Here is a 19,724-nt window from a genome sequence, read left to right as displayed (position 1 = left end):
AAACTCCCCTGATTAAGTCACATAAAAAGAGACATGACAAATATTACAAATTTAAGAAGACTGAAATCACACCAAGTATATTTTCCAAACACAGTGCTACAAAACTGAAGATCAATAATAAAACAAAGCTGGAAAATCTATAATGTAAATATTAAGTATTTAATACATATAAATCAAACAACACATCACTGCACAAGCAATGGGCCAATTAAGAAATCAAATGGCAAATCAAAATATGTCTCAAAACAAAAGGAAAAAAAAAACACAATATCTCAAAACCTATGGGATACAGCAAAAGCAGATGTTAGAGTGAAATTTATGCTATAATGCTTGTATTAACTCGACATCACACCATAAGGAATTAGAAAAAGAAGAAACTTAGCTGAAATTCAGTAGAGGAGGAAGTAACAAAGAAAAATCAGAAATAAATAAAACAGAGATCTGAATAAACAATAAGATAACATTGAAAGTAATGACAAGTTTTTCCAAAAAAATAGACAAAATTGACAATGCTTTAACTACTTTTACTAGTATAAAAGAGAGAGAGAAGGAGAGAAGACCCAAACACCAAAATGAGAAATGGAAAACAATACAATAGATAACCACAGAAATACACAGAGTGATAACAGATTACTATAAACAATTATAAACTAACAAATCAGATAACTTAGAAAAAAAAACCAGATAATTCCTAAAATCATATAAGTTACCAAGATTGAATCATGAATCTTGAATTCAAGAGATAGGAAATCTTCTTAGACCGATAACAAGAGTGAAAATTGAATTAGGAAGCAAAACAATCTTGTCTAAATTTATTTATCCCCTTGGAAATTTGGGTTATTTCCAGTGTGGGCTACTATGAAAAAAAATCTACTATGCCCACAGTTTAGCAGATATGTACTGAGGAATGAAATTGCTGGGATGTAAGTATTCATATGTTCAGCTTTAGTCAATAGTGCCATGCAATTTTCCAAAGTAGTTATAACAATTTACTTTATACTACTGGCAAAGAATTCCATTTGTTCCATCTTGTCATCAACTCATGGTATGGCCTGTCTTTTTGCTGTATCCTTAGTGCATCACAATGAGAGGAACATTGTGTTGTTTTGCCCCTTTAATAGGACATGTTAACTTTGGTGAGTTGATTAATGTGGTATCTGCCCAAATCCATGACTTTGTTCTTTAAAGATTTTTATTTTTTATTTATTTGACAGAGAGAGAGAGAGAGAGAGAGAGAGAGAAAGCACAAGCAGGAGGAGCGGCAGGCAGAGGGAGAGGGAGAAGCAGACTCCCCGCTGAGCGAGGAGCTCAATGGGATCAAGACCCTGGGATCATGACCTGAGCAGAAGGCAGATTCTTAACAACTGATCCACCCAGGTGCCCCAAAATCCATCACTTTAAATGTAATAGTTTCCCTTTGTAATTAATAAGTAATTTGGGGGAGATCATTTGAAGCTGTGTAAATATCCTGTCCCTCATCTACCTTTCACCTGCTATATGTATGTATATATCATCATATACATCACGATATATGTATCAACAGGCTTTGTGTTGTAAAGTAGGCATCTGTCCTTTTAGAACATACCTTAAAAGTTCAGTCATCTGAAATGTTCCATGACTTGTTTCATGGCCCAACATATGATCTATCTTGGTGAACCCTCCACGTGCACTTGAACTTTATACAACAAATATTTATGTTTCAATAGAGTAGTACTTTAACGATTTCATTTATCATTTTTAAATTTGAATAAAAAGGCCTAAATTCATATTTAAAAGGTAATTTAAACTCTTTGAAGTATATGATTTAGTGATCAAAAATGTGCTCCATTCTTTTTAATAAATTAAAATGAAATTCTCCTGAAGGTCTAAGTGAGTAAAATATTTTTCTTTCATCTTCTAGCACATTAATAACTTATATTAGAACCACCACACAGGGGCTGCTGGGTCCCTTTTGCAATCTGTCACTCACCAGAATCATCTTCCATGTCAGTGCAGTTCATGAAAGCTTCTCCACAATCATGGACTCTCTTAGCACTTGCTTTTCTGCCTTTTCACCTTACGGTGGTATTCCTCACTTTTTTGTTTATAAGATTCCTATGGTGTTTTTGTTTAAATTACCTATTCTTAGTACGTGCTTTCATATAGTCTGATTCTTTAGATTTTGGATAGGGTCCAGGAATTAGCATTAAAAACAAACCAAAACGAAGGAGATTTGAATGCAGCTAGTTGGGGAACCACATTTGAGAACACTGCCCATATAGTGTCTTCACTCATTCTGATGTTTAGACAGATAATAATGAGTCTACCCTTCTGCAATCTTTTGTCTTTTGGCAGCAAAGGACATAAGAAATAAGATGCTGGAATATTAGTAAGTATGTTGACTCATGATAGCATCAACAGCCATTTTACAGTGATCCCAAATCTTAAAGTTTGAATATCAATTCACAAAGGCATTTTTCTTGATTTGGGCTTAAGTACAATAAATAGCTAGATTATCTAACAATCAGAAATTCCAAAGCATATTGTTCACAAAGTAATACATTGTTTAAATGAAAGGAAGATCTAGGGGTGCCTGGGTGGCTTAGTCGGTTAACATCTGCCTTCGGCTTGGGTCATGATCCCAGGGTCCTGGGATGGAGCCCCATGTCCAGCTCCCTGCTCGGTGGGGAGTCTGCTTCTCCCTCTTCCTCTACCCCTCCACCTTGCTTGTGCTGTCTCTCTCTCTCTCAAATAAATAAATAAAGTCCTTTAAGAAATTTTTAAAAAATAAATTAAAGGAAGATCTACTAGATCAAGAAGTAAAGAGTATTCTCAATCTAGATACCCTATCATATGGTGCTAATCTTTCCTATTGCTAACTACATGGTATAAATAACCAAAAGACAGGACTCTGGGCTTTCCCTATGAACCATCTTCCCTGTGGTGAAAAGTTAGTACAGCCAATGTGAAGGCATCTATTCCTCTCTGCCAGGGATGTTAATATGTCCATATGTGCCAACTAAAGAGAGCTAAATCACTGCTTTTTAAATTCTTCATAAAGCTTTTAATTCTTCATCCAATTCTTTCAGTTGCTGTGAAAATTTGTGTTTCTGTGATAAATTGCCCAAGTCTTTGAAGAGCAGACTTTTCTTTTCCAGCACAGCATAGTATTAATAACTCTATTTTAATTGGATAGAACTTTCATTTTCATTTTTTCTTTTGAGAAAACCAATCTGTGCTCATTGTGGAAACAATTATCCAACATTCGGCTTAAAAAATCTATTAGAACAATCTCTTGGGAAAGTCAAAAGCCGGGCAGGATTAGCTTTCCAAGAGCGAGGACAGTTGTTTACTCTCAAATGTCATGCAATCCAGCAAATCTGTAAGGTTTATTTTTAGCATAGATTCAGCTATTTCATTTTCCCCTACAACTGAGTGAGAACATTAAAATGATTAACGTGGTCCTAAATCACTGCACAACCCCATGTTAGAAAGACAGGAATTAGACAATGTACATAAGGAAACCAAGAAAGGCTGTGAAATTCTAATCTTCACCTCATTTTTCTTGTAATACTTTTCCAAATGTGTTTTCTCTAATATTTTATATGATGCAATAGCAAAAATAGAATGGACAGTTTCAGAGAAGAGTAGATTCGAGGCTGCCTTTGGAGAAATCAACCTGAAGTCTTTGTTGTCTCTTTAAATTCCTTATTATAAAATAATAATTGTAAATTTAACAATAATAATAATTATAATAGTAAGCACCTGCTTCAGTTTCAAGATCATTGAAACATGAAGGTAAAATAGCAAAAGAGACTCCCTTTGAAAAAATTTCTCCCTAGGTAACTGACTTGCAGGAGGCCAATTAACCTCTGGGGATATGGTTTCCTTAACTTTATTGACTTTAATATCGTCATAGGTGTATTCATCAATACAGAAGCAGAAATAATATTGAAACATATTTTTTAAATAGCAAACACAATCTATTACAGTAAGGAAATAATTGTTCTATTAATAGCATGATTTCTAGGCCTAAATAATTAGAATCTCAAATAAATCAACTAGCTTCTATAGTGTCAGTTTCTTTGTCATCAAAAATGAAAAGAATTGGACTAAATCAGGTGTTCTTTATTTGGGTTATGATTTGTGGCCTCAGAGGAGGAAAGAAAACCTGATACAATATGAATACTTTTGAATGCATGTGCATTTGCTGGGAAGAGGGTCCACAGCTTTCTGTTTGAATTCTCAAAGCAGTCCAAGGGTAGGAACACACTCGAAAACCCCCAAGTCCCAGTTGCTCTGACATCCTAAGTGTTGTATGACTTTCAACTCCACTTGGGCTCTGATGAAGGAAGATTCCCTTTTTTGCTGAACTTATCGTCTGAGTGATTATATATTATAAAATCTAAATTGCCCTTAGTCCATCAGAAATATTCCCTTATAAATAAAAATGTAGAATGATCAGCCTTTATAAGCATGTTATTCTGTAAATTAATTGTCATGAAGTTCCTGAGATATTTTTGTTGTCTGAAAAGATGACCCAAGTTGATTACAAATTCCATTTGCGTGGAAACATAATGCCCATAAAAAGAAAAAAAAAAGTTGTTTTTATATGTAATAGGGTTTGTCTTGAAGAACAGATGGAAAGTAACCCAGAAGCAGGTGGGTTGTGTACACATTTGTTATGTAAGAAGAAGCAAAAGCCGTGGCTTAATGAGAAAGTCATCTTCAGTTAAGAGCGTGGGAAGACATCTTTCCATTGAAACAAAAGCATAATGATGAAATACTAAAACTGTCAAAATAAAAGTTGCTTTAGCAACTATGTTGACTTTTTGTCTTGGTGTCTAGTGAAGGGGAGACTGCAGAGATGAAGCAATACAAAATAAGGAGAACCTGAGCTGGGTATTGACAGAATGGGGTGACGCGTTGACATCTGGTGGAACATGTTTCTGGCTTAGTCAGTTTTATTCTCCTGAATCTCTCTTCTCCTTGTGAATTGTCTCATGGGGACAAGATGCAGACCTTAGGCATATAATAAATTCAACTGCTGATTTTTAATTCCCAGAGTATAAAGATTTTTGTTCGGACATCCTGGAGCTAATCTGTTGTGAGATTCCTAGGAAATTGCTCCAGCTCTTTAGACTCTTAAAAGGATAAATTACTTGTGTGGGTTTTTTTTTTTTTTCTTCCTTAGTCTGTTTTAACGTGTTTTTGGCTTTGGAACTGTATGCACATTAAAGTAGAGGTGGTATAGGAGAAAGGAAGGGGAGGATATTCCTTCTGGGTAGATCCAAATGATTTGAATTATGAATGAATTAGAGGTGTAAGTGGTTCACATCAAACCAGATGAAACATAGTCTATTGACTATTGATGTGAATATACATGCCTTAATATGAATGCAAGTGCTTTCCAGAAAAAGGAAAGGATCTCGAAGGTGATGTTGGAAAAAGTTGCTAACACTAGAAGGTACAGATGTTGAGATAGACGTGATTGGGAGCTTTTAGAAGTGCATTCATTCACTTTCTTCCTGAGTTGTGCATTGGAAATTCATATAACAAAAGAAAATTGCTGCCCCAAGGAGCTAACAGTTTTGTGATTAAGAAAGGTGGAAAGAACAGAAATAAAATATGGGATTGAAAATTTTCAGGAAGTAATGACTGAGATTAGAAGTAGCCCACAGAAGACTGATTAAAATGTTATTTTGTTTGTTTGTTTGTTTGTTTGTTTTAAAAAGAGAGAAGAGTAATAGTAAAATTATCAGTGGAAAGATCCCAGGGACTCTCTCCTTGGTGACTACTTAGGTGACAGTGGAGAGTGGTTTTGCTTTGACCTCAAGGGGCTGCCCTGGGTTCCACGTCTGTGATAGAACTTTATTCTTCCAGAGATTTGAAGAAAACAAAAAGAAAAATTAAGTCTTGTACTATAGGGTGAAAAGTTCAATTGAACTAGGAAGAAAATGAAATCAAGGAATCAACAATTGGAGGTAGAGGGAAGGCAAGCCTAGAAGAGATTCTTTAACATATGTAAACCTTTTAAGCTAAGGGAGCAACCAAAGGCCGCATGCCTATCACTCAACTCTTGGGTGTAAATTGTATCCTAAGGATCTCTCCCTCTGAGGTAAAAATAGTCATGCATGTGAACGGATGGGATCTGTGCCATAGCTCAGTGAGCCCAGTGAGGGAGGGACACCATCAGAGAAGAGAAAGGAGAGAGACTACCTACATCTGGGCTCTAATACCAAAGGGACAAATATACCATAACCTCGAAGTTTTAGCACTCAGTTAATGTCATAGTAATGGAAGAAAGCAAAAGAGGTACAGATGTCTGATTTTCCAAAGGAAAAATGTTCAAGAGCTATATTTAAAGAACTCGGAGGAAATTTGTTTGGGAATTTGTCTGGGGACACTGGTCAGAGACAATTGAAGTTCAGTGTTCTAAGACTCCAAACTCTAGGAAACAGAGAAGTTAAACCGGGATTTGTTTCTGTGTAAGAGAGTAGGTTTTGAGGATACCATGAACTACCTTTAGGAAGATTTCAAGTTCTACATTTCTCATTTTACCCTCCAACAATTCTTTGAAAACTTTCTCCTTTCAGAGGTAGCAGGTTTTCTTTATTCCTGCATTCTCAGGGGAAAATAAATGGTACTAGTAGACAGGGTGAAGAAAGACACAATATGGCGTCTTGATCACTACACTATGACATTACTGATCTTGCAGTAGTTGCTTGTTTTTGATTATCTAGATTTATCCCTTACCTCCTCAAATCCCTGCCTTTATCCCCTCATGATCTTATTCCCATTATGAATTTATCCCAGCCAGATGGCCAGCATGTGCACAGGAATTTATTCTATGTAATCTAAAATGCAGAATTAGAACCATTTTGTAGAGGTTCCCGGGAAACGATTTAAGATAAATAAAAGAAACAAGTCTCTAGGAAGTCTTAGAGTTTTATGAAGTTGTAATGGCTTGGCTGGTGAAATAATGAATTCCATACCACCAACATATTCTCAAAGACTCTGGATGGCACCTTAGCAGGAAGTGACAGAGAAATTTCTTGCATTGAGTGGGAAGGTTGTTAAGTATCTGAGGCTTTGCTTCCTTAAAGAGGAGCTGGATGGTAGGGCCCCCGAGTGGGACAGAGGGAAAGAGGCATAGCTCTTAAAGCTGTGGTGTAAATTGATTACTCACACCAACTATGTAAACAAGCCCATGCAATGTTTATAAACAAAATAATTTGGAATTCAAGAAAGTTGTCCAAATTTCATGAACCAGACAGTTAAGCTCAGGAGCTCAATATACAAAAGCCAAGAAAGATTTTAAATATCAAACAAATCCAAATACAGGGGGGAAAAAAAGAAAAAAGAAAAGCTGGTGTCATTTGCCGAATTCTAAGAAAGGAGCAGTCCACAAAAAAATTAAAAAACAATTTTTTTAAAAGCAAGTCTCTGGCTTGCCTCTAATTTATGTGAGAAAGGAAGAATACGATTGAGGGGCAGGGTTGGTTATTGCTTTACCTATAGCAGTGCGGGAAGGCAAAAGCTGGGATCTGAAGAGGCAGTCACGTGAAAGTCTGAAAATGGACCATTTCCAGAAGAAGACACTGTGAGGGTAGAATCCTAAAGTTGAGAACAAGCTTGATGGGTTCCAGCAACAGAAAAGAAGGTCAGAGGGACTGTAGTATAGTGAATAAGGGGGAGAATGGAGGCAGACAAGTTGAAAAGATAGGTGAGGGCATCTTCATATAGGGTTTTGTAGAGTTCATTTAAGAATTTGGATTTTATTTTGTTTCTAAAGAAAGCCACAAACTTTTTGGCTGAAGCAACTAGCAGTGAGGGAAAAACAATATAAATGGTATGACACACACACACTTTACCCCAAACCATGGTGGAAGAGAGGCAAGGAAAGTTGAAACAAGGGCCTTAATCATATCTCTAGGAATGAATGCTGTTAGGTTTTTGAATAATGGGATCAACGTTCTTCTTGGTTATGGAAACAGGGCTTCAGTCCTCAGGAAGACCCAGCCATGAATATAATGGCGCAATGAAATCTTTAGCCCAAGGGAAGTCAAAGAAATACTTCAAATCCAGAGGGGTGAATGGGATGTTGTAAATCTTAGGAATAGGGGCTATTGATGACATATAATCCCATAAATAAGTCAACAGGTGGGAGGACAGAATGCGCCAAAGGCAAACAATATGGTCCCTTAGTGGCTAACTCTGAAATCTAGGATCCTGGGTAATATTGGTTGTGCAAGAGAAAAAGTGAGGAGAGGAAGGTTGACTAACCAATGATATTTTGAAGCCCTCACAAGCTGGTGGTGCTGATGGTTCTTATGTAATGCTTATGTTGGCCAGGAAGTGGGACAGGATGAAGGCAATAAGCAGGAAAAGCTTCGAAGCTTGGGAAGCTATAAACGAAGACATTAAAATAGGACAGATAAGAAAGCTGCAATACAAAATATCATTTTAAGGAAATGGAACCTACTCAGACCACCGTATTTGTAAGCCATACAACCAAACGAATGTTTCTCCAAAAGAATCATCTTGGGAGCCAGACGCTAATTCTAAAAATGCTTTTATTTCTCATGGCAACTTCAGAGTTCTTTGACAAAACATGCCCATGTGCATACCGGTGTGAACAGACATGTCTTTCTTCAGTAACATTTCTCTTTCTTTGATCTACAACCGAAGGCTAGTTCTCAGGCCAAACCTACCTAAAAGAATAAATACATGACACCCCTTGTGATTTTTCAGAAAAATCCTCTTTTAAGTTTTAAGGCATTTTCAGAATTGTTTTGAGCATGACACTGTCATAAAGTATGGGATTCCAAAGTAACTGCAAACAAAACTACTATTTTGCTTTTATCCATAATGAATTCTTGAAAGTTCATCTAGAAAATGCAGTTTAGGAAAGTCAAACAATAATCAGTTCCTTATAACTGACTTGAAAATGACACTTAAAAATGTATTTAAGTACTATGTGCATACTTATATTTACATATTTATACATATTTCTTTTCTTTCATGATTAAGCAGACAGTTGAATGGCATTCATCTCATGGGTAGAAAATTAAAGCTGAGGATGTGCTCACTTCTAGACTTGTCTCAATTGTATTAAGTTATACCATTTGTTTCACATTTTCATTTTTCCATATTTTAGTCTTTTCAAAATAAGGAAGGCAGAAAACAATCAAATGTTTAAATAATTGCATAAACACTGCTGTGCAGGTAAAGATGCAGATATTAGCAGAATAAGCTTGGAAAGAGGTTGTCCAGAGTTAGTCCACTAGTGCCAACATTGTTCTCACCCTCAAATCCCCTCACGGTCCAAGATAACTGCTGACACAAGCTACCATGTCTGAGTTACAGACCAGATAGGAAAGATAAGAGAACTAAAGAAGTGTCCCTTCTAGAAGTAGATCCTCTATATGCAGATTTTCCAGAAACCTTCTATACGTATCTACTTACATCTTGTTTGCTAGAACTTAGTCATATTATCACAGCTTGGCAAAGAGCCCAGTTAAAAATTGATTTCTAAAACTAAGGAGAGAGACAGGGGGCTGTGGATATTGGAAAGGCAACCAGAAGTCTCTGCCAAGATTGATTGCATTTCCTTAAGATATTGCTTGTGCTAACTTCTCCATCTTCAGTTTCCTTCCATCATCTAGACAGGACCAGTAATTTCCTCCATTACATGATTAGTTCTTCTCTCACTTTTGAATAAAACCTGGGTACAGTTCAGGACACTGACATTTAATTTGCAAAATTACTATAGTTGAAGCCTGACGCTTCAGTAAACAGCAGTTCTTTGAATGAATAGATTCTAGTATTTTTCTTAATAAAGGACGTCTTTGTATAATATAACCAAACATCTAGCTCACTAAAAAGAACACCACAGAGAATGCAATTGAAAACGATGCTCTGAAGTTAAAATTGATTAAATCCCAGTCAAACTAGTTTGCTGTTATAGTTCTGTTTAAGATATGTTTATACTGGAGAAATTCCAGAATGTTTATACTAGCAAAAATTGGTTAAAATAACTTGAAAAACACAAAAGCTTTTCCTCTGTGTCTTTGTCTTTATCTTGCAAAGATGCTTTTTGGAGAAGTTGTCTGACTAATAACTCTTCAAATGCACATCTTGGCTATCGGGAATAATGCTGTAGGGAGCATGAGTGTTTATATCACTTCAAGATCCTGATTTCAATTATTTTTGGATAAATACCGAGGAATGGACTAGCTCGATCATACGGTGGTTTTATTTTTTAGTTTTTTGAGAAACCTCTATACTGTTTTCAATAGTGGCTGCACCATTTCACATTCCCACCAACAGTGTAGAGTGTACAACAGTGCCCCAATTTTTTCACATCCTTACTAATATTTGTTAGCTTTTGTTTGTTTTGTTTGTTTCTAATGGCCTTTCTAACAGAGGTAAGATGATAGATATCTCACTGTGGTTTTAAATTTCATTTTCTTCATGATTAATGATGTTGATCATCTTTCATATACTTATTGACCATTTGTATGTCTTCTTTGAAGAAATATCTGTTCAAGTTCTTAGTGCAATTTTAAAATTGGGTTATTTGGTTTTTCTGTCTGTTTTTTAATATTGGGTTATATAAGTTCTTTATAGATTTTAGAGATTAAGCTTTTGTCAAATATATTGTTTGGACATACTTTCTCCCATTTTGTGTGGAAGCTTGTTAATTTTGTATAGTCCCACTGATCTATTTTTGCTTTTGTTGCCTGTTCTGTTGGTGCACTGAAATGTAAAAGTGTCATGTCACATGCAACTGCAAATTATGTCTAGCAGCAATAAATTAAATTTCTAATAATCAAAAAATGGTAGGATAAAAATAATAGAATAGAATAGAATAGAATAGAATAGAATAGAATAGAATAGAATAGAATAGAATAGAAATATGATTTGAATGATTTCTCGATTACTATCCTCTTTAACGTCCCTAGGTGTTCTTGGGCAAATGGTTGAGCCTTGCTGTTTCCTCACCCATAAAATGGGGGGAATAGGAGCCTAGCTGACAGGACCATTGGGGAGGACTGAGTTTATACACTAAAAGAACCTAGAGTAATACATGGTGCATGCTAAGTGCTTAATGAATGTTCACTATTGTTATTATTATTATTTAAAGGAACCAAATAGTTTTTGGCAAATGTAATCATACTGAATTTATGTATATTTTTTATCGTATTTTCCAAAGAACTCTCCCTGACTTTATGCAGTAATTGCCTTACAACACTTCTTTATTCAACTACCTTTTGCTGAAAGATTTCTCACAAGGATCCAGCTTTCCTGGTAACAATTATTATTAGCATACAAATAAGACATCTCTCTACCAGGTCATTTTCAACGTGTGTGTGTGTGTGTGTTTGGATAATTTTTTTAATTGAAGTATAATTAACATACAATATTATGTTAGTTTCAGGTATACAACACAGTGATTTGACAATTCTGTACATTACTCAATACTCACCACTCACCACGAGTGTAGTTGCCATCTGACACTGTACAGTATTATTACATTATTATTGACTACATTTCCTAGGCTATACTTTTCATCTCTATGACTTATTTATTTTATTCATTTATTTTTTGAACAGGGATATTTTATTATTTTTTCTTCTTTTTATTTTAATTTAAATTCAAGTAACTAACATATAATGTATTATTAGTTTCAGAGGTAAAGGTCAGTGATTCATCAGTCTTATATAACACCCAGTGCTCATTACATCACGTGCACTCCTTAATGCCTGTCACCCAATTAACCCATGCCCCCACTCACCACTTCTCCACCTCTCCTCCCTCAGTGTGTTTCCTATGATTAAGAGTCTCATGGTTTGTCTCCCTCTCTGATTTCATCTTGTTTTATTTTTTCCTCTCTTCCCCTATGATCCTCTGTTTTGTTTCTTAAATTCCACACATGAGTGAGATCATATGATAATTGTCTTTCTTTGGTTGACTTACTTTGCTTATCATAATACCCTCTAGTTCCATCTACATCGTTGTAAATGGCAAGATTTCATTTTTTTGATGGCTGAATAGTATTCCATTGTGTATATATACCATCTCTTCTTTATCCATTCATCTGTTGATGGACATCTGGGCTCTTTCTACAGTTTGGCTATTGTCGACGTTGCTGCTATAAACACTGGGGTGAACGTACCCCTTTGGATCACTACATTTGTATCTTGGGGTAAATACCCAGTAGCCCTATATAGTGCAATTGCTGGGTCGTAGGGTAGCTTATTTTCAACTTTTTGAGGAACCTCCAAACTATTTTCCAGGTGCCTGCACCAGCTTGCATTCCCACCAACAGTATAAGAGGGTTCCCCCTTCCCATCCTTGCCAACATCTGTCATTTCCTGACTTGTTGATTTTAGCCATTTTGACTGGTGTGAGGTGGTATCTCATTGTGGTTTTGATTTGTATTTCCCCGATGCCGAATGATGTTGAGCATTTTTTCATGTGTCTGTTGGCCATTTGGATGTCTTCCTTGAAGAAACGTCTATTCATGTCTTCTGCCCATTTCTTGATTGGATTATTTGTTCTTTGGGTGTTGAATTTGATAGGTTGTTTATAGGTTTTGGATACTAGCCCTTTATCTGATACGTCATTTGCAAATATCTTCTCCCATTCTGTCAGTTGTCTTTTGGTTTTGTCGACTGTTTCCTTTGCTGTGCAAAAGCTTTTTATCTGATGAAGTCCCAATAGTTCATTTTTGCCTTTGTTTCCCTCGCCTTTGGAGACGTGTCTAGCAAGAAGTTGTTGTGGCCGGGGTCACAGCGGTTGCTGCCTGTGTTCTCCTCTAGGATTTTGATGGATTCCTTTCTCACATTTAGGTCTTTCATCCATTTTGAGTTTATTTTTGTGTATGGTGTAAGGAAATGGTCCAGTTTCATTCTTCTGCATGTGGCTGTCCAATTTTCTCAACACCATTTGTTGAAGAGACTGTCTTTTTTCCATTGGACATTCTTTCCTGCTTTGTCGAAGATTAGTTGACCATAGAGTTGAGGGTCCATTTCTGGGTTCGCTATTCTGTTCCATTGAGCTACGTGTCTGTTTTTGTGCCAATACCATACTGTCTTGATGATGACAGCTTTGTAATAGAGCTTGAAGTCCGGAATTGTGATGCCACCAGCTTTGATTTTCTTTTTCAATGTTCCTTTGGCTATTTGGGGGTCTTATCTGGTTCCATACAAATCTTAGGATTATTTGTTCCAGTTCTGTGAAAAAAGTTGATGGTATTTTGATAGGGATTGCACTGAATGTGTAGATTGCTCTAGGTAGCATAGACATTTTAACAATATTTGTTCTTCCAATCCATGAGAATGGAATGTTTTTCCACTTCTTTGTGTCTTTCTCAATTTCTTTCATGAGTGTTCTATAGTTTTCTGGGTACGGATCCTTTGCTTCTTTGGTTAGGTTTATTCTTATATATCTTATGGTTTGGGGAGCAATTGTAAATGGGATTGACTCCTTAATTTATCTTTCTTCTGTCTCATTGTTATGTATAGAAATGCAAACTGATTTCTGTGCATTGATTTTATATCCTGCTATTTTGTTGAATTCCTGTTTGAGCTCTAGCAATGTTGGGGTGGGGTCTTTTTGGGTTTTCCACATAGAGTATCATGTCATCTGTGAAGAGTGAGAGTTTGACTTCTTTTTTGCTGACTCAGATGCCTTTTATTTCTTTTTTGTTGTCTTGCTCAGGCTAGGTCTTGGCTAGTACTATGTTGAACAGCAGTGGTGATATCCCTGCCATGTTCCTGACCTTAGGGGGAAAGCTCTATTTTTCCCCCACTGAGAATGATATTTGCTTTTCATAGAAGGCTTTTATGATATTGAGGTATGTTCCCTCTATCCCTACACTGTGGAGAGGTTTAATCAAGAAAGGATACTGTACTTTGTCAAATGTTTTTCCTGCATCTATTGAGAGGATCTTATTGTTCTTGTATTTTCTTTTATGAATGTAGTGTGTCACATTGATTGATTTGCAGATGTTGAACCACACTTGCAGCCCAGGAGTAAATAACACTTGATCATGGTGAATAATCCTTTTAATGTAGTGTTGGATCCTATTGGCAGGTATCTTGGTGAGAATTTTTGCATCCATGTTCATCAGAGATGTTGGTCTGTAATTCTCCTTTTTGGTGGGGTGTTTGTCTCGTTTTGGGATCAAGGTAATGCTGGTCTCATAGAAAAAGTTTGGAAGTTTTCCTGCCATTTCTATTTTTTGAAACAGCTTCAGAAGAATAGGTATTAATTCTTCTTTAAATGTTTGGTAGAGGGCACCTGGGTGGCTCAGTCAGTTAAGCATTCCCTTCGGCTCAGATCATGATCTCAGGGTCCTGGGATCAAGTCCCATATCAGGCTTTCTGCTCAGTGAGGAGTCTGCTTCTCCCTCTCACTCTCCCCCTGTGTTCTCCCTTTCATTTTCTCAAATGAATAAATAAAACCTTTTAAAAAATAAAAATAAATAAATGTTTGGTAAAATTTCCCTGGGAAGCCATCTAGTCCTGGACCCTTGTTTGTTGGGATATTTTTGATTATTGCTTCAATTTCCTTGCTGGTTATGGGTCTGTTCAGGTTTTCCATTTCTTCCTGGTTCAGTTTTGGTGGTTTATACATCTCTAGGAATGCACCCATTTCTTCCAGATTGCCTAATTTGTTGGCATATAGTTGCTCATTCTATGTTCTTATAATTGTTTGCATTTCCTTGGTGTTGGTTGTGATCTCTCTTCTTTCATTCATGATTTTATTTATTTGGGTCCTTTCTCTTTTTCTTTTGGTAACTCTGCCCAGGGATTTATCAATCCTATTAATTCTTTCAAAGAACCAGCTCCTAGTTTCATTGATCTGTTCTGTTCTTTTGGCTTCTATTTCATTGATATCTGCTCTAATCTTTATTAATTCTCTTCTCCTGTTGGATTTAGGCTTTATTTGTTGTTCTTTCTCCAGCTCTTTTCTTATTTTTTGAGAAAGGCTTGTATTGTTGTATACTTCCCTCTCAGGACTGCCTTTGTTGCATCCCAAAGGTTTTGAACAGTTGTCTCTTCATTTTCATTTGTTTCCATGAATTTTTCTTAATTCTTTAATTTCCTGGTTGACCCATTCATTCTCTAGCGGGATGCTCTTTAGCCTCCATGTATTTGAGTTCTTTCCAAATTTCCTCTTGTGATTGAGTTCTGGTTTCAAAGCATTAGGGTCTGAAAATATGCAGGGAATAATCCCAATCTTTTGGTACCAGTTGAGACTTGATTTGTGACCTACTATGTGATCTATTCTGGACAATGTTCCATGTGCACTGGAGAAGAATGTGTGTTCTGTTGCTTTAGGATGGAATGCGCTGAATATATCTGTGAAGTCCATCTGGTCCAGTGTGTCATTCAAAGCCCTTGTTTCCTTGTTGATCTTCTGTTTAAATGATGTGTCCATGGCAGTGAGTGGGATGTTACAGTTCTCTACTATTATTGTATTATTATCAATGTGTTTATTTTTTTGTAAGGTTTTTGTTTTGTTTTGTTTTTTTGTTTTTTTTTTTTTGTCAGAGAGAGAGATAGAGGCAGGCAGAAAGAGAAGCAGGCTCGCTGCTGAGCAAGGAGCCTGATGCAGGACTCGATCCCAGGACCCTAGGATCATGACCTGAGCTGAAAGCAGAGGCTTAACTGACTGAGCCACTCAGGTATACCAATGTTTCTTTAATTTTGTTAAATTGGTTTACATAATTGGCTGCTCCCATGTTAGGGGCATAAAAACTTACAATTGTTAGATCTCCTTGTTGGATAGACCCTTATTTATAATATAGTGTCCTTCCTCATCTTTACCACACTCTTTGGTTTAAAGTCTAATTTGTCTGATATAAGGATTGCTACCCCAGCTTTCTTTTGATGTCCATTAGCATGATAAATGGTTTTCCACCCCCTCACTTTCAATCTGGAGGTGTCTTTGGGTCTAAAATGAGTTTCTTGCAGATAGCAGGCATATCGATGGGTCTTGCTTTTTTATCCAATCTGATACCCTGTGTCTTTTGATTGGGTCATTTAGCCCATTTATATTCAGAGTAACTATTGAAAGATATGAATTTAGTGCCATTGTATTACCTGTAAAGTTACTGTTTCTGTTTTGTATCTCTGTTCCTTTTGGGCTCTTGATTTATTTACTTTATAATGGAAGTTTGCATCTCTTAATCCTGTTATTCTATTTCACCCATCCCCCCCACCCACCTCCTTTCTGGCAGCCATCAGTTTGTTTTCTGCATTTAAGAGTGTTTAATTTGTGTGTGTGTGTTTATGTTTTAATAGTGAGTCTCACTGTAATTCTATCACTTGTACAAAGTTCTGGTGAGGAGAGAGCTGAAACAAAACAAAACAAAACAAAACAGTGATGAGCAATCTGTAATAGTATTGAATGATTTCTCCATAGTGAGTGGAGAATAAAACTCTGGATTAAATGAAGAAAAAATACTAAAGTTTTCTCAATTAGCCTTTTCTGTAGCACTTTTTCACTCTATTATATAAATTGTACTAATATTTAACTTGTGTATGGCATGTTGGAGTCAAAGTTGTTCATTTTTTATTCATATAGGAAGTACTTTATAAGATCATAATCTCCAAACTCAGACATTCTAAATTCAAGTCTTTGCCACTTACCAGCTTTTCTCATCTATGAAATGATGATGATAACAGTCTCTATTCCATAAGGTTGTAGTGAGGATTAAATAAGTTAATACATGTAAAGCACTTAAAATAGTGCCCAGGTGTGATAAAGCTCAACAAACATTATTACTACTGTCTGTGCTTTGGTTTTTCCCATTACCTAGCTTATCTATATAAAATAACTTTTTAATTATGGAGCATTTTACTTCATTTTCAAGCCACCACATTTTTGTTATTGTCCTCACAGCACTTAAATTTATTCGCTACATGAGCAACCACTTAATATCATTCTCCAGGAGTTTCTTTACACTAAGGAAACTACTGTTTGATTCTAGGAAGCTGCTAACTGCTAACTGTTCCAGCCTGCAAGGAACATGAGCAGACCTCTGCTCCTCTCCCAGAGATCCACTCTCCATTCAGAATCCAGAGTAACAGAGACAATGGGCTGACCCCTAATTGCAGAAAAGAGGATCTAATGGTAGGTTGTACTAGATAGGGGAATAATTACACATGATTTTGATTCTAATTTTGTTCCTACAGACAAACCCTGCTCAATGTAGCTGTTGAGCTGTGATCACTATCTTCCTCAGGTGGCATCCGGAAGTTCATTCTTTGAGGGCTGCCTAGACCATTCCTCTAAGTTTTACATTTATATATTTAACTCTCAACTGGTCATCTCCATTCAGGTGTCCAACAGACACTTCACACTTAATGTGTCTCAACCTGAATCATCATTTCTCTGAAAATAGCTCATCAATGCTCAGCTAAGTTTGAAGACTATAAATTTGCAACGCGCCGGTAGGTAGAGCTGTGGACTTTTCTTTAAATTTGCTCTATTCAGAGAGTACAGATTCTGATATTCAGCCATGAGTTTTATGTATTTTATGATATGATGCAGAAATTGATCAATTAATGAACAGAAAAACGCAGTGTGAAAATCATAGTGGTAAGAAACCTAGTACCCAGAAATCAATAGTTTATAGTTAAGGTGAAATCAAATTTACATGTCAATGACATCTGCTGAATTTTTTATTGGTTTTTCTGCTCAATAAGAAAGGGTATATGAAAAAGGCGTTTGCCAGGATACTGAGTTTATCCAGACTAAAAATTTCATATACCCTTTTGCATATCCTTTATTGTCTCCTTCATTCTTTGATGGTGTAAAGTACTAAGAAGCTAAACCAACCAACAAACAGAAATTTTAAATAACATTTTTTATTTCAATTAATTACTATGTATAAGACCAAAACTTGACATTTTCTAGCAATGCACGGGGAGTCAGTTCAAAAAAGAGCCATAGCAAAAAATAGGTAATACCCTGCCCAAAGTCCATATTGTAGATGAGAAATTTGGCCCAAGAGTAGCTATTTACTGTCCAGGACCAAGACAAAACTTACTCTGATGGTTAATTTTACATGTCAACTTGACAGGGCTGAGGGATGTCCAGATAGCTGGTAAAACATTGTTTCTGGGTATCTGTGAGGGTGTGTCCAGAAGAAATTAGCATTTGAATCAGTAGACTGAGTAAAGATCTCCCTAACCAATGTAGGTGGGCAGCAGCCAATCCATTGAGGGCCTAAATAGAAGAGGAAGGGCAAATCTGCTCTGTTTGAACCGAGATACGTATCTTCCTCTGCCCTCGGACATGGTGCCCCTGGTTCTCAGGTCTTTGTACTTTGGATTGAACTGTACCACTGGTTTTCCTGTTTCTCCAGCTTTCAGACGGCAAATCTTGGGACTTCTCTGCCTCCATAATTATGCAGGCTAATTCCTATAATAAATCACATATTCTCTCTCTCTCTCAATATATATATATTGCTTTTGTTTCTCCGGAGAACTCTGACTAATACACATCGTGAGCCAGATTTATTATTGCTGCTTTCATGTTAACCATTTATAACTAGAGACAAAGCCTTATCTTAACATACTCACTATCTGTGTCATTTTCAAGTTTGTTAATGAGCTTTATTATACATTTAAGAAGTTGACAACAGTAATAGACTAAGTCATTCATTTCTTTTTTTGTGTGTTACTAGTGGCTGTGGAGTGCAGCTTTGATGGGCACAGGTGCTCCCAGTGGTCTTATCTTATATGGAAGGACATAAGGAAACTCAAGTCCTCCATGTTTCTTTCTTTTTTTTTTTTAAGATGCTTTTTATTTATTTGTCAGAGAGAGGGAACACAAGCAGGGGGAGTGGGAGAAGGAGAAGCAGGCTCCCTGCAGAGCAAGGAGCCTGATGCGGAACTTGATCCCAGGACCCTGGGACCATGACCTGAGCCGAAGGCAGACACTTAACCGACTGAGCCACCCAGGCATCCCAAGTCCTTTGTGTTTCTAATCATATTCTCATGTTTGCAAAAGTACACTCAGTAAAAATAAAGTAAAATAAATATAATTTTAAAATGAATATAGATGTGTTTAGTGGTAAGTAGAGTTTTGTCTGTGTGTCTCATGTTTAACATCTCTACTAATGTGAGAGCTGGACAGTCAATCCAGCTATCCTGTGTCATTCCCTTTGCAGATGGAAAAACAAACAAACAAACAAAAACAAAACTCAAGTTAATTTAAGAAAAATTAGCATTATTATTTAGAGTGAAACAGAACTCAAAGTTTTTAGTAGCATTTTGTATCATGACTCCTCATGATGTGAGGCAATCAAATCATCACCAATAAAATGTCTCCAATGAGGAAACCAGATCAAAGAGGTCAAATAATTCCTCCTCGATCACATAACTCTGAGGCAGAGCATTGAATCAAAGATCAGAAAACCTGGCTGTAAGTCTTTCTGTATCTTTCACCCAAGAGTCTTGTGTTTTGGAAGTAACAACATTTGACCTCATATGAATCACCACCAAAGTGCTTAAATCCTGGAGGAAGATAAGGACTAGCAAAATTTAAATAAATCATTACCCACAAGAATAGCCACAATTTTGTCAAACTATCAAATAGCAGCTCCTTCTTTCCTTTCAGGGTTTTTCTTGCTGGAGTTCACTCTTGGATTAAGAGTAAAGATTTAAAGAGTTTGTATCTGTAAAACCTTGTGCCAATTCAGAACTACTCTCAACAGAATC

This window comes from Zalophus californianus, chromosome 2, assembly GCF_009762305.2.
Source record: "Zalophus californianus isolate mZalCal1 chromosome 2, mZalCal1.pri.v2, whole genome shotgun sequence".
NCBI lineage: Eukaryota > Metazoa > Chordata > Mammalia > Carnivora > Otariidae > Zalophus > Zalophus californianus.
Note: the sequence above shows the minus strand (reverse complement) of the source record.